The sequence below is a fragment of the Molossus molossus genome, unplaced genomic scaffold (assembly GCF_014108415.1).
Source record: "Molossus molossus isolate mMolMol1 unplaced genomic scaffold, mMolMol1.p scaffold_m16_p_13, whole genome shotgun sequence".
NCBI classification, from domain to species: Eukaryota; Metazoa; Chordata; class Mammalia; order Chiroptera; family Molossidae; genus Molossus; species Molossus molossus.
The window spans coordinates 36,663,300-36,675,727 of record NW_023425348.1 but is presented as its reverse complement, the minus strand read 5'-3'; the positions used below and the strand labels follow the sequence as shown (position 1 = coordinate 36,675,727).

At 45.3% G+C, this 12,428-nt stretch overlaps 1 non-coding gene across 1 annotated transcript; it reads left to right on the top strand.

Annotated features, from left to right (window-relative positions):
• Positions 1 to 5,094: 5,094 nt before the first annotated feature.
• Positions 5,095 to 5,228, top strand: LOC118629164. Its single transcript, XR_004959406.1, has one exon. It is a non-coding gene; the product is annotated as a small nucleolar RNA SNORA42/SNORA80 family (small nucleolar RNA).
• Positions 5,229 to 12,428: the final 7,200 nt, after the last annotated feature.

Sequence of the window (12,428 nt, the reverse complement as noted above, 5' to 3'; positions counted from 1 at the left end):
TAAATAAATATGGCAATAAATAAGTACACATCAATAATCACCTTAAATGTAAATGCTCCCATAAAAAGACACAGGGTAGCTGACTGGATAAGAAAGCCTGACTCATCTATATGTTGTTTACAAGAGACCCACCTCACAATAAAAGACTCACATAGGTTGAAAGTGAAGGGATGGAAAAAAATCTTCCAAGCAAATGGAAAGCAAAAAAAGCTGGGGTAGCAATACTCATATCTGATAAAATAGATTTAAAAATGAAGGCCATAACTAGAGACAAAGACAGCCACTACATAATATTGAAAGGATCTATCCAACAGGAAGATATAACCTTGATAAACATATATGCACCCAATATAGGAGCAACAAAATATATTTAAAATCTTCCGGAGGACTTCCAAGGAGAAATAGACAGCAATACAATCATAGCAGGGGACTTCAACACCCTGCTGACATCACTGGATAGATCCTCTAGGCAAAAAATTAGCAAGGAAACAAAGACTCTAAATGAAGCACTAGACCAAATGGATTTAATAGATATCTACAGAGAATTACACCCCAAAACTATAGAATTCACATTCTTCTCAAGTGCACATGGGACATTCTTAAAGATAGACCACATGTTAGGACACGAACTAAGTCTCTACAAGTTTAAGAAGATTGAAATCATATCAAGCATCTTCTCAGATCACAATGGCATGAAACTAGAAATCAATTGCAACAACAACATGCAAAGACATTTGAACACATGGAAACTAAATAGCATGTTATTAAACAATGAATGGTTTACCATGGAGATCAAGGAAGAAATTAAAAACTTCCTGGAAACCAATGAAAATGAAGACACAACAACACAAAATCTATGGGATGCAGTGAAAGCAGTTCCGAGAGGGAAGTTCATAGCACCACAGGTCTACCTCAAGAAACAAGAAAAATCTCTAATAGACTCTCTAACCTCACAACTTAAAGAACTAGAGGGCAAAGAAAAAGAAAACCCCAGAGCAAGTAGATGGAAGGAAATAGTAAAGATCAGAGCAGAAATAAATGACATAGAGACCAAAAAAACAATTCAAAGAATCAATGAAACAAAGAGCTGGTTTTTTTGAAAAGATAAAAAAGATTGATGGACCCTTAGCTGGACTCACCAAGAAACAAAGAGAGAGAACCCAAATACACAAAATCAGAAATGAAAGAGGAGAAGTAACAACTGACACCACAGAAATACAAAAGATTGTTAACAACTACTATGAACAATTGTATGGCAACAAATTTGACAATCTAAGCAAAAGAGACAAATTTCTAGAAACACATAGTCTCCCAAAACTGGACCAGGAAGAGATAGAAAACTTGAACAGATCAATAACAACTAAGGAAATTGAAGAGGTAATCAAGACTCTCCCAGCAAACAAAATCCCAGGCCCAGATGGCTTCACGGGGGAGTTTTACTGAACATTCAAAGAAGAACTAACACACATTCTCCTCAAACTATTTCAAAAAACTCAAGAAGAAGGATGACTTCCAAACTCGTTCTATGAGGCCAGCATAATTCTAATTCCAAAACCAGAAAAAGACACTACCAAGAAAGAAAACTACAGGCCAATATCCCTGATGAACATAGATGCCAAAATCCTGAACAAAATACTAGCAAATCGGATCCAGCAATACACCAAAAAAATTATCCACCATGACCAGGTAGGATTCATCCCAGGGATGCAAGGCTGGTACAATATTCACAAATCAATAAACTGATACAACACATAAACAAAATGACGAATAAAAACCACATTATCATATCAATAGATGCTGAAAAAGCCTTTGACAAAATCCAGGACCATTTCTGATAAATACGCTCAGCAATGTAGGAATAGAGGAATCATATCTCAACATAATAAAGGCCATATATGAAAGACCTACAGCCAACATCATATTCAATGGGCAAAAACTAAAAGCATTTCCCTTAAAAACAGGAACAAGACAGGGATGCCCACTTTGGCCACTCTTATTTAACATAGTACTGGAAGTCTTAGCCACAGCAATCAGACAGGAAGAAAAAAACACAGCAATCTAAATTGGAAAGGAGGAAATGAAGCTGTCATTATTCGCCAATGACATGATACTATACTTAGAAAACCACAAAGACTCCATCAAAAATTTACTAGACTTAATAAATAAATTTGGCAGGAATAAAGTGCTCCTTTACAGTTTGGCTGTGAGTCTCTGGTTATCTCGCTGACACATTATAACATACCCAAGTTTGTATTCTGGCTCTGTATCTTACCAGGTGTAAGACCTTGGGCAAGTTAATTTAATTTATCCAGGACTCAGTTATCACATCTCTAACATGGGAGAATAATAATATCTTTATTCCAGGGCTGTTGTGAGACTTAGAGATGAGAAACATGGCGTGTAATAGGAACCATCGTTATGATGACAACGTCTCCCCAAATAGTCATCAGGCTCTGTTTGGACCTTCAGAGATGAGAAACCACTTAAGATGTCTCACGCAGCTTCCAGAATTGGGACGTTGCTCATGTTCTGCCAAAAGATACCCTTGCAATTATTTAGATAAGTTGCCATGTTGTTTGGCCTCAGATTCTGCCATCACCATAATTCTCTGCAGTGATAGAGAAGGAAGTTTGGTGATTGGCATCTGGGCTCCCACAGAGGAGCCCCTCTTCTGTGAGCCATTTCTCTGCCTGCTCTTCTCTGCAGAAGTTTTTCAGTGTAGATGTTTCTCAGCTGGAACAGGGGCACATGGTTTGGGTAAATGAAATTAGTGCATTACTAAGGAAATATAATGAGCTATGCAGAATCCAAGTCCTTGGTATTTGTAAAGAAATGTCATAGGATATGTGCTCCAGCACTTTCATTCTAATTGGGGTGGTGGTGGTGGGGGAGGCAGATGGAGATTATGTAGAATCATTATGTAGAAAATGTAGAATCATTAAAAAAAACAAAAAAAAACCCACAAAGCAAAAAACAAACAAAAACAAGACAACCCACCAAGGATAATGGTCACGCTTTCTGGTTTTATGCTCAGTACCAAACATTTAAAATTTCTTTCAAGTACAAATATCTGCAGAAAAATCTGCAGCTCAGAGGAGCTCAGCTAAGGAAAACTACACAAACCCCGTACAGTTATAATCCCAAATATGGCCTTTTGCTGCGCTGCCCTCTGGGATGGAGGCAGCAGACAGATGGGGCTCTCTGTACTGTCTGGGAGAGTGTGGGGCCCCATGAGTGTGTGACACCTCCCCAAACATACATTTGAGAACTTGGTGAACTTGGTGAACTTGGAGAGTCATCTTAACTCTCCCAGGTCTCAGGTTTCCACTAATAAAACTGGAATAACATATATTTAAGAATTTTTGTGGTTCTGAGTTAATATGAAACTAACTTTTCTGGAATTGGGAAAAACATCAGAGGCACACTAATAACAGAGCCAGGAACTGGTCAGCCTTAGACAGCTATTAAGTGGTCAAATTAGGGTTTGAACCCAGGTCTGTCTGAATCACTAAGTTAATGCTTTTTTCACTTAAAAAGATTATGTTTCCTTGAGTCCTAAAGATTAGAGAAATGGAAATACTGGTGGTAGCCATTAGTTCTTTTGTTTAGCAGATATTTATTAAGCACCTACAATTGCTAGACCCTGTGTTAGGAGGTGGGAAGACAGCGGGAGCAAATATAAGGGCGTTACTGTTGTTGTTCTTCGTGGCTAAAAAGAAATGCAAAAATACATTTTGATCTTCCTTAAAGTTATACAGCCCTTTACACTTTCCAGGCTCTTCAGGTTCATTACCTTATTTTAATCTTTACAATGAGAGAAAGAGAGCTAGTAGTATAGATAATATTATGCCCATCTTCCAGATAAGAAAACTGAGGCTCAGAAAAGTCATGTACCGGAACTTAAGTCTTCCCAGGCCATGTCCAGTGCTTGTATGTTCTATGAGGCAGCCTCTTGCATTCAGAAAGAAAGCATACTTCCTGTTTAATGAATCCAATACTTATTTTGTTCACTTGTTTGTGTGATGCCAAGTAGCTCCAATGGCAGTTCATTTTCCTCTCGGCTTTGTAGGCACAGGCAGGGGAGCCTGAAACGTCCCTGGACGGAGGCCTGCTTTGTAGACAGAACTTCCAGGCGGGTGCCTCAACCCAGGCAGCAGTGATGGGTCACCGCCTCTCAACGGGGGCACACTGTTTTGGATAGGATGTGCCACTAGTTCAACTCAACCTGCATCCACATATACAGTGTCGAAAATAGTCCCAGCTTCAGGACTGCAATTTGGGGGCCCTCCGCTTAACCCACAGACTTCTCCAAGGCTGCACCATGTTTGAAGAGAGGCACAAATGAACAGAAATGAACAGAGTGGGAACACCCCCCTCCCCCCTCCCCCAGAGTCCATGTCAGCTGAGAAGCAACTAGGAGACCAGGGAGGTTTTGCCTGCACAAGAGAACACCTGGGTGGTTGAGGGAGGGAGAGGGGGAAAGATACTGATTTAATATTCATTGTGTGTCAGGCACTATGCAAGGGTCTGAAAATAGGTTTGTATTCTTGTCCTCGTGGAGCATATGCTAAATTATACATATAATGGCTTACGTTTTTCTTTCTTTGTCCTCACTGAGGATATATTTATTAAGAGAGAACGAGGAAGGGAGAGAGAGAAACATCGATTGATTGTCTCCCATATGCACCCTGACAGGGGTTCGAGCCTGCAACCTCGGTATGTGCCCTGACTGAGAATTGAACCTGCAACCTTTTGGTGTACGGGACGATGCTCAATCAGTTGAGCCACCCAGTTAGGGCTGGCTTACATTTTTTTGAGGGCTTGTCTTGGTCAGATACTGCCCTGAAAGCCTCATGTAAATGATCACACGTAATCCCCCAAACCCTCTGTGCGTCAGCTATTATTATTATCATATCCATTTGGCCGGTGAGAAAACAGGCACAAGAGGTAAAGAACTTGCTCAAGGTGTTAAGACCAGTGACAACGGGAAGCTGACCCTGTGCTTTCCGGCTGCAGCTCCTGTGTGCTTGACCACCAGGCTTACTGCCCTGCTGGAGTCTAAGGAGACAGCCACAGTGTGTGGAATTCTTGCATGCATGGGTTTGGATTTATGGCAGGCCCGACCCCCTGGGTCTTTCCTAGTGCCCTATGCCAGAGCAAACTGTGGCCTTGAACCATTGCCTGGCTTCTGCCTGTGGGCTGCTGGCCCCGAAGCAGGTCGCACAGTGGAAAAAACCCCACAGAACCTTGCACACGCGCTATTCCCTTTGATCCTCTCAGCAGCTCTGCGAGGGACCTGCGCTCACCACCATTTTACAAACGAGGGACCAGTGAGTTGGGGAGAGGAAGGCATTTTCCCAGCAGCCTAGTGTCCCAGAGCCTGGCCTGCAGCCCTCCACGAGACCCAGGGTGCAGGGTCTCCTTTGTGCTGTATTATAAAAGTTCCCTGCAGTGAGCATGTATTCTTTTCTAACCACAAACAGCAGTAACAAAGCAGAGAAAGTGGCCTTTTCTCCTCTCTGTTTTCTGTGGTTAGCTCTCAGCTAACTACAGGTGAGGGTGACCTGTATTTTGGAGGTGGCATCCAGGACACTGTGATCATGCCATCTGGGGGAACAAGGTGCTCTTTCGTTTTCATTTACAAGCTCATGCTTGTGGATTGTGTGCTGTGGAGAACTCGGCAGCAAGTGACTCAGAACCACCCCAGTATTTCCGGACACTTTCCCTCCTGTGTGCCAGGTGGGCGGAGGGACCTCAGAGCAGCAGGGTTTGTCTCTTCTTATCCACTTACCTTAGGGCAGGTTGCTCTACCTTGAAAACAACAATCAACTTGATCCAATCACTCACTTTTTTCTTTTTCTGCAGTTTGGTGATTACCTTCTAATGTTACCAGTGGGAGGGACGAGCTTCTGTGGTTTATAGAGCTAGGGGAGGTGAGAGGCCATTTGGACAGATTCTCCCAATTTTACAAAGAAAGAACCACAGGGTAACAACCGGAAGAGACATGACTTGCTCTCTTATGAGTAGTATCACCCCTGGCGCTTGTTCTGCTACCTACATACCTCTCAGTTCTCCTGGTCCAACTCCCTTTAAGACAGAATAAAACAGATGCCAGGAATGCACATGACTTGTCCAAGGCCAACAGCGAATAGTACATGGACTAGAAATCAGGTCTTCGAGCTCCCAGTTCCAGCAGCTGTGTACTAGCCAGGTGAGGACATTATACGCTGTGCCCAAAGCAGAGGAAACACACATGAAACAATCATGCCTACAAGACAGGGAGAGTGAGAAAGACAGAGACAGAGGAGAGAGAGAGAGAGAGAGAGAGAGAGAGAGAGAGAGAGAGAGAGAGAGATTGATTTTCTAAAAGTAGGTACAGATTTTCTTAGGGACAGAGCAACTGTTGTGGGAAAGTGAGCTCTCCAGGGGAACGGAGTCCCCGCTGCTATCAGAGAATTGGGATGAACCATCTGAGTAACAGAAAAAAAATTCTGGAGCTCCAGGAGGAGTGACTAATTTTATAGGTTTCTCCAAAAGCCACCCTAAGACAAGGGCTTGGGTGCAGGTAATGTGTCCGGGCGGTGACCCCAGGAAGCACCGGTGAAGACCAAGGGAGAATAATAGGGGAGGGAGAAAGCCACTGAAGGTGCTTTAGTGAGGAGGTTCCACTGTGGACACTCCCAAAAACAGGAGCTCAAGTGAACATATCTCAGAACTGCCTCATTGGAGTCTGGGAGGCTGGAGTCTGTTTCCAGGCGCTGTCCCTCGCTGGTTGAGGACTGTCCGTGGCTGGCACTTCCGGCCTGCCCTGGATGAAGGGAACAAGCTCTGCGTGCCTGCTGGGAAAGCCCGCAGGCGGAGGAGGAGGTACGGGCAGAGCTGCAGTGCTCTGGAAACTGTCTGTTGCACCTGTTGGTGGACTCAGAAGTAGATGAAGGGTCTGTGGGCGGGGACTGTTATAGGGCATGATTCGTACTGAAGTCATGGAGACAGTGGACGCCTGCTCTCTCTGTCACCTGTTAAATAAACAAAATATCTGGCACCAGTGGATATTCTTGGGGAGACAAGTGAAGGGACTGAGGCATCGGGGGCCATGTGGAACACAGCAGGCAGTCACACAGTCCCTGGAGCTGGATCGTGAGTGTGCGAACCTCAGGAATTGGCAAAACCCTAAGCAGAGCCTCACCCACTTCGGCAGGCTGGGGGACTAGGTCTCTAGGGGCATCTGGGTTACACACATAGCTCTTCTGTGGCCACTCCAGGCACTGAAGCAGACTATGTGGGGATGGGTGAGGTTTTCTCCCACTGGAAAGGACCCCTGTGGACTGACAGCAGCCCCCCTCCCTTCCCGCTGTGCCCAGAACAGCCGCTTGCTCTGTGAGTAGTTCTGGGTTCTTGCTGCTCACTCCTCATTCCCAGGAGGCCAGCAGGGCACTTGAGGCGTCAGGAAACTTACCAGCTGAGATGAGCCCTTCATGGATGGCAACTTCACACTGAGGGACGGCACCTCACGCAGACAGACAGATACTTGTGGTGAAGCCCAGTAGAAAGGAGGCAATGAGAGAGCTCCTCCTGGCCAAGGCACTGAGCTTGGACACCGGTTCCCTTTCTCTGGGACAAATGTCTGCTGATGTGACATGGGTGGGGTGGTGGGAAGATAAACTCAATTCTCTCTCTTTTTTAAGCGAAGGAAAGGCTGCAAAGACCTCAGAGTAAAGCCAGGCAGAGGAGCCTGACTCCTTCGTGCACCATGTGTCTGTCCCTCAGCTGCGAGGCCCCAGACAGTGACTGACACAGCTGGGCTGGGAGCGTGTGGCCTCTCTCCTCTTGGCCCAATGGATGGCAACACAGGTCCCCGTTGTCTCTTCCCCTGCTCTTTCATCATTTACTTCCCTGTCATCTGTCAGTACCAGCACCCAGAGCAACTGGACCAATACCCAGAGAGGCAGAGAGAGGCTCTGTGTGCTGAACAGAACAGTGTGCTGGGCTGGGAGGCAGAGGACCTGGGTTCACACCTTTATTCTGCCACAAACTGGCTCTCTAGGCCACATTGTCCTTGTCCACAAAGCCAGAGTCAGACCAGAGATCTCTACCTCCTCTTGCACACAAGGAGGTAATGCGACCTCATTTTATTTTTCCCTGGGAAGCTGATCTGAGGTTGAAGCTCTACTCTGATAAAAGCCTTTGTCACTCACTCTAGCTGCTACTTCGGCCTTTTTATGGGTCAGATAACCTATAGGTGGTTTTCTCATCTATAAAACCAGATGATAAAGACCGCTCTGCCTAACTCAGAGAGTCTAAGGGGAAAGATTAGGTGAGATAACGACCGTAAAAACTGCTATAAATGGTCGGGGATGTCATTCATTCATTATCAGGTGATTAGGAGCATTTATGTCTATGTTGGTTCCTGAGACTATGAAAATGAGAGTCCCTACCCACTTGGGGCTTTCAATTTGATGTGGATATTTACAAATAAGTACATCATTAAGGCATTGTGACATCCTATAAATTACCGACTCACCCTATCATAGCAATTACAGGTTATCATGCTATGAGAACGTAAAAGACTTGGTGGTGTCTAACGGCAGGCCCACACACACCTAACAAGAGAGTGATACGTTTATCAAGTCACCAAACACAGAATCCCTGCCCAGTACATGTGTATTTCTCTCCTGGTTGAGGCATATGCCTCCCTGGCTCCTACGTCACTGTTTGTTCTCTCTGTCCCCTGTAGCTCCTCCTTTCCAGGCCACTGTGACGGACCACGTCTACTGTCCTTTCTTGGGCAAACATCCCATAAAGGGAGTGGGTCATCTTCCCAGGAAGTACAGGCTGTTCTTGTGTGCGCACAGCCTCGGGAACCAGGTGTCTGCTAAGCCTAACATTGCTTCTTTGTGTCTATAGTATTTCTGAGGTCATGACACACCAAGACAAGGGAGCCCAGAGATCCCCATTCTCCATCTGCCCCCTAGAGATGCAAAACTTCCTTCTATCTGCCAGGTGTATAAAGAGCCGTGCACTGGCCCAGCCCCGTGGCCAACACCACCTCCTACCAGATGGCAGGAAGCAAGCCTGCAGGAGATCCTAGGAACTGCTTCTTTAAGAACCTTGAGCTGGTGGGAAAGGCCAGATTGATGGTAACAGGCAGTGCGACTAGTCCCAGGAGTGCCCAGAAGAGAGGAGGCCCCCGAGAAGCATGTATTTATCCAGCCCTGGTCTCTTCTGCCAGTGCTACTGTATCTACTCGACTCATCTTTCCCCACAAAGACTCCTAAGGCATCCCTGCGCCCTTAGTTTTATGGCAGAAGCTCTCTTAGCTGACCTTCACGTTACTGCCTTGCCAAGAAAGCTGGGGCTCACTATTTCCTCTGTCAGTGTTCTGACCGGCACCTGTGGAAGGTGGGTCCTTGCACCTAATAGGCTACTTTCTGGTTTGCATGTAGACTTTACCTCACACTAACTGAGTTACTAGTTATTAGTTATTGTTTACTGAGAGTCAGTTCTATTTGTTTCTAAATTGTTTAGTTCCATTGTCGTTATTGTTGTTACATGATTCAATAAGACATTGTATAAATTGATGAAATTTATTTCAAAAAAAGCTGAGTTATATTTTTCAAAGCTTCAATAAAAGTGAAGAGTTTATAAAAATTGCTGTCAAAGGGATAGGAGAAAGAACTGGACATGATGTGATAGATATTGCTCATGTCCCACAGGCCAGAATGTGGTCACATGGCCATGCCTAGCATTATGCAAGCTGGGAAATGTAGTCTTTATTCTAGGAGGTCACAGGCCCAGCTAAAATTTGGGTTTTCTTACTTCAAGAGAGATTGGGAAAAGGGGTCTTGGGGACAATCGGCAATTTCTGCCATAGTACATATGAAGTTTTTAAAAATAAGATGTGACCATTTAAAAAAAATTAACTGATGGATTCTTGCACCAGAGAGCCTCAGACAAGAAGCCTCTACTGTATAATTCACCTTCCTGGGACTCTCTTCTGCCTAGGTGCTATTCAGCCTTTGTTCGTTCATTCAGTGGCTTTTATGCATTTGTTTATTTAGTCCATAGGTGTTTATTGTTGTGCAAGGCACCAGGCTCTGAGGAAATGGTGACAGGCAAGGAAGACGGGCTGCCTTCTGTGGTTCACTGCCTAGTCGGGATCCTGCATAAGCGGTGTGACAGCCATATACAGAGTCCTGTGGGGGCACACAGGAGAGGACGAGGGTTAGAGAAGACTTCCAGGAGGTGGATTTTGAGATACTGGGTAGGTGAGTGGTGGGAATGAGGAGGCAGTGAGGTGAAGGCTTATCATGGGTGTGATCATGCTGCTCTGGACACTCACTCAGAAGTTAGCACCCACTGTCCCTTCTTGCTCTGTGGGTCTCCTCCTCCAGGTACATTTTTTGCTCCCTCTCTCTCCCTCCCTTGTCACATCCTCCTCCTGAATAGGCATGTCCTCTTAACTTGCACGCCTTTGCCTTTGCAATACCTTTGCCTTGTGCCTAACGAGCTTTCTCCATCTGTCATTCTGACACTGTTCTGTTCAGCCTGCCAGGCTCAGCTCAGATGAGCCTCACTCTGGGTCTGCTCCCCTGACTCTGCCTACAAGGGCTCACTTCCCTTGCCTTTGGGCTTTCCCCGCACTTTACAGACTCCTCAAGGATGCAGCCTATCTATTCATCTCCCCAAGCGGAATGCAGGCTCCCAGAAGGCCTGCACTACACTTCAGCCCTGTCTGACACGTGCACCTGCCTGAGCGCTTACTCTACAGTGAGGGCTCAGTAGTGTTCGAGGAAGGTGTGGGCTTTTGGAGGAGTGGAAAGAGCACTGGACTAGGGGTCAGAAGACTTGGCGTGGCTCTACCTTTTTAAAAATCCTCATCCGAGGATATTTTTCTATTTATCTTCAGACAGAGTGGGAGGGAGAGAGAGGGAGAGAGAGAGAAACATCGACGTGAGAGGGGCACATCAACTGGTTGCCTCCTGCCTGACCCCGACCAGGGCCAGGGACAAACTGCAACAGAGGTACATGCCCTTTGCTGAAATCAAACCCATGACTTATTGGTCAATGGGCAGATGCTCTACCACTGAGCCAAACCGGCCAGGGTGGCATGGCTCTACCTTTTAACATAGTGTATGACATGGGGCAGCTCACTTCCTCAGCTTGGAGTAAGTTCCCCATCTATACAGTGAGAAGATTGGATTTACTAATTGCTGTGATTGTTTTTACAAAACCATAATTCACAGTGCTCACCACTCCTATGGCCACCTTCCTAGGGCACAAGTTGCTGGGCTTTAAATTATGAGACTTTGCAACTTTGATCATGGCTAAAACTTGGATGAGAAAGAGTCTGGTGGCTTCTGAGGGGGCCTGGCCTGAGATCTGTGTGTTAGGGAAGGGGAGCCATGGCTGAGTAACTTCACCAATCATACCCTTTCTGTTGAAGAATTTGAATGCAAAATACAGAAGGTGTCAGTCAGGGACAGGCACAGAGAAGTCAGTGACAGAAGCCATGAGGCTGACAGAGAGAGAGTGGGGAGGGAGAACTTGTCAGGGGAATGTAAACAGATTCAGAGAGAAGTGAGCGGGTGCTGGTGGATCATTAGTTGTGGTGCCGTGAATGACTGTGATTGAGATGGTTTCCTCTGCTTCCTTACTTCCCACAAGGCAGTTTAGATAATGTATGAGCTCTTTATAACTTATTTAACAAAAACCTAGTGTTCTTAGCATTTTATAATCCCTGTAATATAGGCACTGTCATTATCTCCACTCCATGGAGGAGGAACAGAGAGGATAAATGCCCTTGTCAAGTACATACTAATAGATAGCAGAGCTAGGGGGTCAGCCAGGCACTCAGCCCTTATACCATGATGTTTCTTACAGATAACAAGTGATTTTGAGCATCTGCCTATATACCAAACCCCATGCTAGGTACTTTACTATTAATTCCATTTACTCCTAAATGTATTATCTCATTTAATTCTTGCAACAACTCTGTGAAACAGCTATCAAGATACCTGTTCTACAGATGGAAAATAGATGCTTGAAAATGTTAAATGCTTTATCCAGGGTCAAAAAGCTAGCCAGTGGTAGGGCCAACCACTGCCTGCAATGGTAAAGAAAGAAAGAATTCTCAGCAGTTCCCTGCTGAATGCCGGAGGCAGCTGAGCCCCTAGTCTTGGGATCTGCCATTCACAGCGACAATCTGTGCACTATCTGTCATTTCAGGAACCGTGAAATATGAGACAGAGCCTCAATATGTTAAGGATTCACAAGCTTTACTAGAGGCTGAAACTGAAGAGGGGTGTGGGTGAGGGAAAGAGATAGTACAAAGAATGTAGCTTGCATTAGTTTGAAATGAGCTATTTTTTCTCTCCCATCTTTTCTGCCTTCTGTTTAATTGCTTTATAGAGATAAATAAAGCTGGAGAA